We start from the raw sequence: 12,500 nt of genomic DNA, 5'->3' as shown, positions 1-12,500 counted from the left end.
CAGTAACCACTGACACTTAGAATATTTTTGAATCAGTACAAATCAGTAACCAGCGACACTTAGAATATTTTTGAAGCAGTACAAATCAGTAACCACTGACACTTAGAATATTTTTGAAGCAGTACAAATCAGTAACCGCTGACACTTAGAATATTTTTGAAGCAGTACAAATCAGTAACCAGCGACACTTAGAATATTTTTGGAGCAGTACAAATCAGTAACCAGCCCCACTTAGAATATTTTTGAGTCAGTACAAATCAGTAACCAGCGACACTTAGAATATTTTTGAAGCAGTACAAATCAGTAACCACTGACACTTAGAATATTTTTGAAGCAGTACAAATCAGTAACCAGCGACACTTAGAATATTTTTGAAGCAGTACAAATCAGTAACCAGCGACACTTAGAATATTTTTGGAGCAGTACAAATCAGTAACCAGCGACACTTAGAATATTTTTGAAGCAGTACAAATCAGTAACCAGCGACACTTAGAATATTTTTGGAGCAGTACAAATCAGTAACCAGCGACACTTAGAATATTTTTGAAGCAGTACAAATCAGTAACCACTGACACTTAGAATATTTTTGAAGCAGTACAAATCAGTAACCAGCGACACTTAGAATATTGTTGAAGCAGTACAAATCAGTAACCACTGACACTTAGAATATTTTTGAATCAGTACAAATCAGTAACCAGCGACACTTAGAATATTTTTGAAGCAGTACAAATCAGTAACCACTGACACTTAGAATATTTTTGAAGCAGTACAAATCAGTAACCAGCGACACTTAGAATATTTTTGAAGCAGTACAAATCAGTAACCAGCGACACTTAGAATATTTTTGGAGCAGTACAAATCAGTAACCAGCGACACTTAGAATATTTTTGAAGCAGTACAAATCAGTAACCACTGACACTTAGAATATTTTTGAAGCAGTACAAATCAGTAACCAGCGACACTTAGAATATTTTTGAAGCAGTACAAATCAGTAACCACTGACACTTAGAATATTTTTGAAGCAGTACAAATCAGTAACCGCTGACACTTAGAATATTTTTGAAGCAGTACAAATCAGTAACCAGCGACACTTAGAATATTTTTGGAGCAGTACAAATCAGTAACCACTGACACTTAGAATATTTTTGAAGCAGTACAAATCAGTAACCGGCGACACTTAGAATATTTTTGAAGCAGTACAAATCAGTAACCACTGACACTTAGAATATTTTTGAAGCAGTACAAATCAGTAACCGGCGACACTTAGAATATTTTTGAAGCAGTACAAATCAGTAACCACTGACACTTAGAATATTTTTGAAGCAGTACAAATCAGTAACCGCTGACACTTAGAATATTTTTGAAGCAGTACAAATCAGTAACCAGCGACACTTAGAATATTTTTGGAGCAGTACAAATCAGTAACCAGCACTTAGAATATTTTTGAGCAGTACAAATCAGTAACCAGCGACACTTAGAATATTTTTGAAGCAGTACAAATCAGTAACCACTGACACTTAGAATATTTTTGAAGCAGTACAAATCAGTAACCAGCGACACTTAGAATATTTTTGAAGCAGTACAAATCAGTAACCAGCGACACTTAGAATATTTTTGGAGCAGTACAAATCAGTAACCAGCGACACTTAGAATATTTTTGAAGCAGTACAAATCAGTAACCAGCGACACTTAGAATATTTTTGGAGCAGTACAAATCAGTAACCAGCGACACTTAGAATATTTTTGAAGCAGTACAAATCAGTAACCACTGACACTTAGAATATTTTTGAAGCAGTACAAATCAGTAACCAGCGACACTTAGAATATTGTTGAAGCAGTACAAATCAGTAACCACTGACACTTAGAATATTTTTGAAGCAGTACAAATCAGTAACCAGCGACACTTAGAATATTTTTGAAGCAGTACAAATCAGTAACCACTGACACTTAGAATATTTTTGAAGCAGTACAAATCAGTAACCAGCTGACACTTAGAATATTTTTGAAGCAGTACAAATCAGTAACCAGCGACACTTAGAATATTTTTGAAGCAGTACAAATCAGTAACCAGCCCACTTAGAATATTTTTGAAGCAGTACAAATCAGTAACCAGCGACACTTAGAATATTTTTGAAGCAGTACAAATCAGTAACCACTGACACTTAGAATATTTTTGAAGCAGTACAAATCAGTAACCAGCGACACTTAGAATATTTTTGAAGCAGTACAAATCAGTAACCACGACACTTAGAATATTTTTGGAGCAGTACAAATCAGTAACCAGCGACACTTAGAATATTTTTGAAGCAGTACAAATCAGTAACCACGACACTTAGAATATTTTTGGAGCAGTACAAATCAGTAACCAGCGACACTTAGAATATTTTTGAAGCAGTACAAATCAGTAACCACTGACACTTAGAATATTTTTGAAGCAGTACAAATCAGTAACCAGCGACACTTAGAATATTGTTGAAGCAGTACAAATCAGTAACCACTGACACTTAGAATATTTTTGAAGCAGTACAAATCAGTAACCAGCGACACTTAGAATATTTTTGAAGCAGTACAAATCAGTAACCACTGACACTTAGAATATTTTTGAAGCAGTACAAATCAGTAACCAGCGACACTTAGAATATTTTTGAAGCAGTACAAATCAGTAACCAGCGACACTTAGAATATTTTTGGAGCAGTACAAATCAGTAACCAGCGACACTTAGAATATTTTTGAAGCAGTACAAATCAGTAACCACTGACACTTAGAATATTTTTGAAGCAGTACAAATCAGTAACCAGCGACACTTAGAATATTTTTGAAGCAGTACAAATCAGTAACCACGACACTTAGAATATTTTTGAAGCAGTACAAATCAGTAACCAGCTGACACTTAGAATATTTTTGAAGCAGTACAAATCAGTAACCAGCGACACTTAGAATATTTTTGGAGCAGTACAAATCAGTAACCACTGACACTTAGAATATTTTTGAAGCAGTACAAATCAGTAACCGGCGACACTTAGAATATTTTTGAAGCAGTACAAATCAGTAACCACTGACACTTAGAATATTTTTGAAGCAGTACAAATCAGTAACCGGCGACACTTAGAATATTTTTGAAGCAGTACAAATCAGTAACCACTGACACTTAGAATATTTTTGAAGCAGTACAAATCAGTAACCGCTGACACTTAGAATATTTTTGAAGCAGTACAAATCAGTAACCAGCGACACTTAGAATATTTTTGGAGCAGTACAAATCAGTAACCTTAGAATATTTTTGAGTCAGTACAAATCAGTAACCAGCGACACTTAGAATATTTTTGAAGCAGTACAAATCAGTAACCACGACACTTAGAATATTTTTGAAGCAGTACAAATCAGTAACCAGCGACACTTAGAATATTTTTGAAGCAGTACAAATCAGTAACCAGCGACACTTAGAATATTTTTGGAGCAGTACAAATCAGTAACCAGCGACACTTAGAATATTTTTGAAGCAGTACAAATCAGTAACCAGCGACACTTAGAATATTTTTGGAGCAGTACAAATCAGTAACCAGCGACACTTAGAATATTTTTGAAGCAGTACAAATCAGTAACCACTGACACTTAGAATATTTTTGAAGCAGTACAAATCAGTAACCAGCGACACTTAGAATATTTTTGAAGCAGTACAAATCAGTAACCACTGACACTTAGAATATTTTTGAAGCAGTACAAATCAGTAACCAGCGACACTTAGAATATTTTTGGAGCAGTACAAATCAGTAACCACTGACACTTAGAATATTTTTGAAGCAGTACAAATCAGTAACCAGCGACACTTAGAATATTTTTGAAGCAGTACAAATCAGTAACCACTGACACTTAGAATATTTTTGAAGCAGTACAAATCAGTAACCGCTGACACTTAGAATATTTTTGAAGCAGTACAAATCAGTAACCAGCGACACTTAGAATATTTTTGGAGCAGTACAAATCAGTAACCACTGACACTTAGAATATTTTTGAAGCAGTACAAATCAGTAACCAGCGACACTTAGAATATTTTTGGAGCAGTACAAATCAGTAACCACTGACACTTAGAATATTTTTGAAGCAGTACAAATCAGTAACCAGCGACACTTAGAATATTTTTGAAGCAGTACAAATCAGTAACCACTGACACTTAGAATATTTTTGAAGCAGTACAAATCAGTAACCAGCGACACTTAGAATATTTTTGAAGCAGTACAAATCAGTAACCACTGACACTTAGAATATTTTTGAAGCAGTACAAATCAGTAACCAGCGACACTTAGAATATTTTTGAAGCAGTACAAATCAGTAACCAGCGACACTTAGAATATTTTTGGAGCAGTACAAATCAGTAACCAGCGACACTTAGAATATTTTTGACGCAGTACAAATCAGTAACCACTGACACTTAGAATATTTTTGAAGCAGTACAAATCAGTAACCAGCGACACTTAGAATATTTTTGAAGCAGTACAAATCAGTAACCGCTGACACTTAGAATATTTTTGAAGCAGTACAAATCAGTAACCAGCGACACTTAGAATATTTTTGGAGCATTACAAATCAGTAACCAGCGACACTTAGAATATTTTTGGAGCAGTACAAATCAGTAACCACTGACACTTAGAATATTTTTGAGTCAGTACAAATCAGTAACCAGCGACACTTAGAATATTTTTCAGTCAGTACAAATCAGTAACCAGCGACACTTAGAATATTTTTGAGTCAGTACAAATCAGTAACCAGTGACACTTAGAATATTTTTGGAGCAGTACAAATCAGTAACCAGCGACACTTAGAATATTTTTGAAGCAGTACAAATCAGTAACCAAGTGCATTTTTGAATTGGTTACTGATTTCTCCGTTGAAGTTGGGGCTGCGGTTGGCTTCAGTTAGTGGTGGGGGCTTAATTTTCGCCGAGGGGAGCGTGTCCCGGTAGTGTCTCCGAGGAAGTGGTACCTATTGAAGGGGGTGTTTCTGAATTTGGGCCCTTTTTGAGTGGCATTGCCGGATGGGTTTTGTGTTGAAGGCTTCCAAATCGGGTAGCTCAGCCGGATTTGACCCGGCGGTTCTACCGACTGTCACGCCTTCGAGGGGGGACTGTTGTCTAAGTTCAGGCCGGATTTGGTGAATTTCCTAAGTCGGGAAGTGGTCCCAACGGGTTTGGGAGTGAACCTAACTGCTCATACCAACTTTGAGGCTTGGGGGCCGGGTAGCACAGTCGGATTTGACCCGGCGGTTCTGCCGAATGCCTGGCCTTCGAGGGGGGCCTGCCCTCTGAGTTCAGGCCGAATTTGGTGATTTTCCTAAGTCGGGAAGTGGTCCAAACGGGGATGGGAGTGAACCTGACAGCTCATACCGACTTTGGGGCTTCCAAGCCGGGTAGCTCAACCGGATTTGATCCAGCGGTTCTAGCGACTGCCACGGCTTCGAGGGGGGACTGTTGTCTAAGTTCAGGCCGAATTTGGTGAATTTCCCGAGTCGGGAAGTGGTCCAAACGGGGATGGGAGTGAACCTGACAGCTCTTACCGACATTGAGGCTTCGGGGCCGGGTAGCTCAGTCGGATTTGACCCGGCGATTCTGCCGACTTCCACGCCTTCGAGCGGGGACTCTCCTCTAAGTTCAGGCCGAATTTGGTGAATTTCCTAAGTCGGGAAGTGGTCCAAACGGGGATGGGAGTGAACCTCACTGCTCATACCAACTTTGAGGCTTTGGGGCCGGGTAGCACAGTCGGATTTGACCCGGCGGTTCTGCCGAATGCCTGGCCTTCGAGGGGGGCCTGCCCTCTGAGTTCAGGCCGAATTTGGTGATTTTCCTAAGTCGGGAAGTGGTCCAAACGGGGATGGGAGTGAACCTGACAGCTCATACCGACTTTGGGGCTTCCAAGCCGGGTAGCTCAACCGGATTTGATCCAGCGGTTCTAGCGACTGCCACGGCTTCGAGGGGGGACTGTTGTCTAAGTTCAGGCCGAATTTGGTGAATTTCCCGAGTCGGGAAGTGGTCCAAACGGGGATGGGAGTGAACCTGACAGCTCTTACCGACATTGAGGCTTCGGGGCCGGGTAGCTCAGTCGGATTTGACCCGGCGATTCTGCCGACTTCCACGCCTTCGAGCGGGGACTCTCCTCTAAGTTCAGGCCGAATTTGGTGAATTTCCTAAGTCGGGAAGTGGTCCAAACGGGGATGGGAGTGAACCTAACTGCTCATACCGACTTTGAGGCTTCGGGGCCGGGTAGCACAGTCGGATTTGACCCGGCGGTTCTGCCGAATGCCTGGCCTTCGAGGGGGGCCTGCCCTCTGAGTTCAGGCCGAATTTGGTGATTTTCCTAAGTCGGGAAGTGGTCCAAACGGGGATGGGAGTGAACCTGACAGCTCATACCGACTTTGGGGCTTCCAAGCCGGGTAGCTCAACCGGATTTGATCCGGCGGTTCTAGCGACTGCCACGGCTTCGAGGGGGGACTGTTGTCTAAGTTCAGGCCGAATTTGGTGAATTTCCCGAGTCGGGAAGTGGTCCAAACGGGGATGGGAGTGAACCTGACAGCTCTTACCGACATTGAGGCTTCGGGGCCGGGTAGCTCAGTCGGATTTGACCCGGCGATTCTGCCGACTTCCACGCCTTCGAGCGGGGACTCTCCTCTAAGTTCAGGCCGAATTTGGTGAATTTCCTAAGTCGGGAAGTGGTCCAAACGGGGATGGGAGTGAACCTGACAGCTCTTACCGACTTTGGGGCTTCCAAGCCGGGTAGCTCAACCGGATTTGATCCGGCGGTTCTAGCGACTGTCACGCCTTCGAGGGGGGACTGTTGTATAAGTTCAGGCCGAATTTGGTGAATTTCCCGAGTCGGGAAGTGGTCCAAACGGGGATGGGAGTGAACCTGACAGCTCTTACCGACTTTGGGGCTTCCAAGCCGGGTAGCTCAACCGGATTTGATCCGGCGGTTCTGCCGACTGTCACGCCTTCGAGGGGGGACTGTTGTATAAGTTCAGGCCGAATTTGGTGAATTTCCCGAGTCGGGAAGTGGTCCAAACGGGGATGGGAGTGAACCTGACAGCTCTTACCGACTTTGAGGCTTCGGGGCCGGGTAGCTCAGCCGGATTTGATCCGGCGGTTCTGCCGACTGTCACGCCTTCGAGGGGGGACTGTCCTCTGAGTTCAGGCCGAATTTGGTGAATTTCCCGAGTCGGGAAGTGGTCCAAACGGGGATGGGAGTGAACCTGACAGCTCATACCGACTTTGAGGCTTCCAAGCCGGGTAGCTCAGCCGGATTTGACCCGGCGATTCTGCCGACTTCCACGCCTTCGAGGGGGGACTGCCCTCTGAGTTCAGGCCGAATTTGGTGCATTTCCCGAGTCGGGAAGTGGTCTCTGTCACAACGGGGGCAAGTGTCTGAAGAGGTAAAGTGAGTAACCAGCACAGCTTAGGGAAGGGTTCCAAAGTTCTCAACAATGTGAATTCGGTTACCAGGAAAGCTTAGGAAAGCTGCCTGACTGTCCCAAACGAATGAACTGCAAAACTTAGGGAACATGCCCGAAGATGCTTAAAAGTGTGAAATCAGTAAGCAGGAAAGCATAGGAAAGTGCCTGAAAGTGCTAAATGAGTAACATGAAAAACGTAGAAAAATGCCCGAAAATGTTTAAAAGTGTGAACTCAGTAACCAGCAAAACTTAGTAAAACGTTGGAAAAGCAGAAATGAGTAACCAGAAAAACTTAGAAAAATGTTTGAAAATGAGAAATGAGTAACCAGAAAAACTTAGAAAAATGTTTGAAAATGAGAAATGAGTAACCAAGAAAACTTAGAAAAATGCCCAAAAAGAAGAAATCAGTAACCAGAAAAACTTAGAAAAATGTTTGAAAATGAGAAATGAGTAACCAGAAAAACTTAGAAAAATGTTTGAAAATGAGAAATGAGTAACCAAGAAAACTTAGAAAAATGCCCAAAAAGAAGAAATCAGTAACCAGAAAAACTTAGAAAAATGTTTGAAAATGAGAAATGAGTAACCAAGAAAACTTAGAAAAATGTTTGAAAATGAGAAATGAGTAACCAAGAAAACTTAGAAAAATGCCCAAAAAGAAGAAATCAGTAACCAGAAAAACTTAGAAAAATGTTTGAAAATGAGAAATGAGTAACCAAGAAAACTTAGAAAAATGCCCAAAAAGAAGAAATCAGTAACCAGAAAAACTTAGAAAAATGTTTGAAAATGAGAAATGAGTAACCAGAAAAACTTAGAAAAATGTTTGAAAATGAGAAATGAGTAACCAAGAAAACTTAGAAAAATGCCCAAAAAGAAGAAATCAGTAACCAGAAAAACTTAGAAAAATGTTTGAAAATGAGAAATGAGTAACCAAGAAAACTTAGAAAAATGCCCGAAAAGAAGAAATCAGTAACCAGAAAAACTTAGAAAAATTTTCGGCCAAGTGTGAAAAATATTCTAAGTGTCAGCGGAGGAAAATGCCGAAGCATCGGGAAAGATTCAAAAACTCATGCCGAACATGAGTTCCGAAGTGCCGGAGGAACTGGGCGAATTGAGCCCGGCGGTTGGCCAGATGTCGTTTTGAGTCTGCAGCCCGAAAACTTTAACTTTGTCTGCCGCGGAAGTCTGGACCGGGAAAAATCCAAACGGTTTTGCCGGGTTCGAGTTCCAGAGCGAAGCAGTCGAATTTGAAATTCAGACCCATTCAGTGCCACTTGACATTGTGACACAGTGAGGTTGGCGGGGTACCCGGAGATTTCTGGGAACACGATTTTTAGAACAAAATGGCGGCGCGGGACCACTTTGAAAGGCATCCGAAAAACGGTTCCGCGGGCAGAGCACTTGAATGACAGGCCTGTGTGCATGCCCAAGAGCTCTCGGAAGTCTAATTTTTGACACTTTGTCAAATTTTCGACAGACTTACCCAACTCTTGCTGCCTGTTCTAAGAATCAGTCAGAGGCCTGTGCGGCGGTCTCTTGACACTTTGGAGGGCGGGCAAACCCCACGTTGACTCCGGCCGTCCCTCCAAAAGGCACTTGCTATTGGGGGAAAGGATTGCAAGTAGCCTGGTTCCCGTGGGAGCGGCCAGGAAGGGTGCAGGCTGGCCCTTGCCTGAGCATTCCCAAAACCCTCTTCCGCTGAGAGCAGACCTCGCACGCCGCACTACCGGCTCTGGGAGTGGTTGGCCGCTATTGTACATAGTCCGGTCCTTCCTCTGCCACCCGGCAAGTGCGATGGCTCTGCCGCCCTGCGGTGCTCGTCACCCAGGTTTGGGGAACACGATACTTAGAACATGTTGGCGGCTCGGGACCTGCAGGCGAAAGGGGCCCCGTGGTGCTGAGCACATCGACCTCGGGTCTCAGTGCAAGCCGGAGAGTTCGCGGAAGTCTTAAAAGATTTTGACATCTGCTCAATTCTTTGACAGGCTTGCCTGACTCTTTCCGTCCGTTCTAAGAATCAGTCGGAGGCCGGGGCGGGGACGGTCTCTTGACACACGGAGGGTTGGCTTCCCTCCTCAGGTGTTTGTGTCGAAAATGAAGGCGAGAGATGCAAGCGTCCTGGTTCCCCTGGGTGCTGCCAGCAAGGGTGCAGGCTGACCCTTGCCTGAGCACTCCCAAAAGCCTCTTAAGCTGAGAGCAGGCGCCGCACTACCGGCTCTGGGAGTCGTTGGCCGCTATTGTACATAGTCCGGTCCTTCCTCTGCCACCCGGCAAGTGCGATGGCTCTGCCTCCCTGCGGTGCTCGTCACCCAGGTTTGGGGAACACGATACTTAGAACATGTTGGCGGCTCGGGACCTGCAGGCGAAGGGGGCCCCGTGGTGCTGAGCACATCGACCTCGCGTCTCAGTGCAAGCCGGAGAGTTCGCGGAAGTCTTAACAGGCTTGCCTGACTCTTTCCGTCCGTTCTAAGAATCAGTCGGAGGCCGGGGCGGGGACGGTCTCTTGACACACGGAGGGTTGGCTTCCCTCCTCAGGCGTTTGTGTCGAAAATGAAGGCGAGAGATGCAAGCGTCCTGGTTCCCCTGGGTGCTGCCAGCAAGGGTGCAGGCTGACCCTTGCCTGAGCACTCCCAAAAGCCTCTTAGGCTGAGAGCAGGCGCCGCACTACCGGCTCTGGGAGTCGTTGGCCGCTATTGTACATAGTCCGGTCCTTCCTCTGCCACCCGGCAAGTGCGATGGCTCTGCCTCCCTGCGGTGCCCGTCACCCAGGTTTGGAGAACACGATACTTAGAACATGTTGGCGGCTCGGGACCTGCAGGCGAAAGGGGCCCCGTGGTGCTGAGCACATCGACCTCGCGTCTCAGTGCAAGCCGGAGAGTTCGCGGACGTCTTAACAGGCTTGCCTGACTCTTTCCGTCCGTTCTAAGAATCAGTCGGAGGCCGGGGCGGGGACGGTCTCTTGACACACGGAGGGTTGGCTTCCCTCCTCAGGCGTTTGTGTCGAAAATGAAGGCGAGAGATGCAAGCGTCCTGGTTCCCCTGGGTGCTGCCAGCAAGGGTGCAGGCTGACCCTTGCCTGAGCACTCCCAGAAGCCTCTTAGGCTGAGAGCAGACGCCGCACTACCGGCTCTGGGAGTCGTTGGCCGCTATTGTACATAGTCCGGTCCTTCCTCTGCCACCCGGCAAGTGCGATGGCTCTGCCTCCCTGCGGTGCCCGTCACCCAGGTTTGGAGAACACGATACTAAGAACATGTTGGCGGCTCGGGACCTGCAGGCGAAAGGGGCCCCGTGGTGCTTAGCACATCGACCTCGCGTCTCAGTGCAAGCCGGAGAGTTCGCGGAAGTCTAAAGCTTTTGACATTCGCTCAAAGCTTTGACAGGCTTGCCCGACTCTTTCCGTCCGTTCTAAGAATCAGTCAGAGGCTGGTGGGGAGGTCTCTTGACGCAAGGGGAGGGGTGGCGTCCCTCCTCAGGCGCTTGTGTCGAAAATGAAGGCGAGAGATGCAAGCGTCCTGGTTCCCCTGGGTGCTGCCAGCAAGGGTGCAGGCTGACCCTTGCCTGAGCACTCCCAGAAGCCTCTTAGGCTGAGAGCAGACGCCGCACAACCGGCTCTGGGAGTCGTTGGCCGCTATTGTACATAGTCCGGTCCTTCCTCTGCCACCCGGCAAGTGCGATGGCTCTGCCTCCCTGCGGTGCCCGTCACCCAGGATTGGAGAACACGATACTAAGAACATGTTGGCGGCTCGGGACCTGCAGGCGAAAGGGGCCCCGTGGTGCTTAGCACATCGACCTCGCGTCTCAGTGCAAGCCGGAGAGTTCGCGGAAGTCTAAAGCTTTTGACATTCGCTCAAAGCTTTGACAGGCTTGCCCGACTCTTTCCGTCCGTTCTAAGAATCAGTCAGAGGCCGGTGGGGAGGTCTCTTGACGCAAAGGGGAGGGGTGGCGTCCCTCCTCAGGCGCTTGTGTCGAAAAATGAAGGCGAGAGACGCGAGCGGCCTGGTTGCTTTGGGTGCTGCCAGGAAGGATGTGGTCTGACCCTTGCCTGAGCACATCCAAAAGCATGTGATGTTGAGAGCAGACCTCGAGCCCCGCACAACCGGCTCTGGGAGTCGTTGGCCGCTATTGTACATAGTCCGGTCCTTCCTCTGCCACCCGGCAAGTGCGATGGCTCTGTCGCCCTGTGGTGCCCGTCACCCAGGTGTGGGGAACACGATACTAAGAACATGTTGGCGGCTCGGGACCTGCAGGCGAAAGGGGCCCCGTGGTGCTGAGCACATCGACCTCGGGTCTCAGTGCAAGCCAGAGAGTTCGCGGAAGTCTAAAGCTTTTGACATACGCTCAAATCTTTGACAGGCTTGCCCGACTCTTTCCGTCCGTTCTAAGAATCAGTCAGAGGCCGGTGGGGAGGTCTCTTGACGCAAGGGGAGGGGTGGCGTCCCTCCTCAGGCGCTTGTGTCGAAAAATGAAGGCGAGAGACACGAGCGGCCTGGTTGCTTTGGGTGCTGCCAGGAAGGATGTGGTCTGACCCTTGCCTGAGCACTCACAGAAGCATGTGACGTTGAGAGCAGACCTCGAGCCCCGCACGACCGGCTCTGGGAGTGGTTGGCCGCTATGGTACATAGTCCGGTCCTTCCTCTGCCACCCGGCAAGTGCGATGGCTCTGCCGCCCTGTGGTGCCCGTCACCCAGGTTTGGGGAACACGATACTAAGAACATGTTGGCGGCTCGGGACCTGCAGGCGAAAGGGGCCCCGGGGTGCTTAGCACATCGACCTCGTGTCTCAGTGCAAGCCGGAGGGTTCGCGGCAGTCTAAAGCTTTTGACATTCGCTCAAAGCTTTGACAGGCTTGCCCGACTCTTTCCGTCCGTTCTAAGAATCAGTCAGAGGCCAGTGCGGAGGTCTCTTGACACAAGGGGAGGGGTGGTGTCCCTCCTCAGGCGCTTGTGTCGAAAATGAAGGCGGGAGACGCAAGCGTCCTGGTTCCCCCTGGGTGCTGCCAGCAAGGGTGCAGGCTGACCCTTGCCTGAGCACTCCCAAAAGCCTCTTAGGCTGAGAGCAGACGCCGC

This window comes from Hemiscyllium ocellatum, unplaced genomic scaffold (assembly GCF_020745735.1).
Source record: "Hemiscyllium ocellatum isolate sHemOce1 unplaced genomic scaffold, sHemOce1.pat.X.cur. scaffold_796_pat_ctg1, whole genome shotgun sequence".
NCBI lineage: Eukaryota > Metazoa > Chordata > Chondrichthyes > Orectolobiformes > Hemiscylliidae > Hemiscyllium > Hemiscyllium ocellatum.
Note: the sequence above shows the minus strand (reverse complement) of the source record.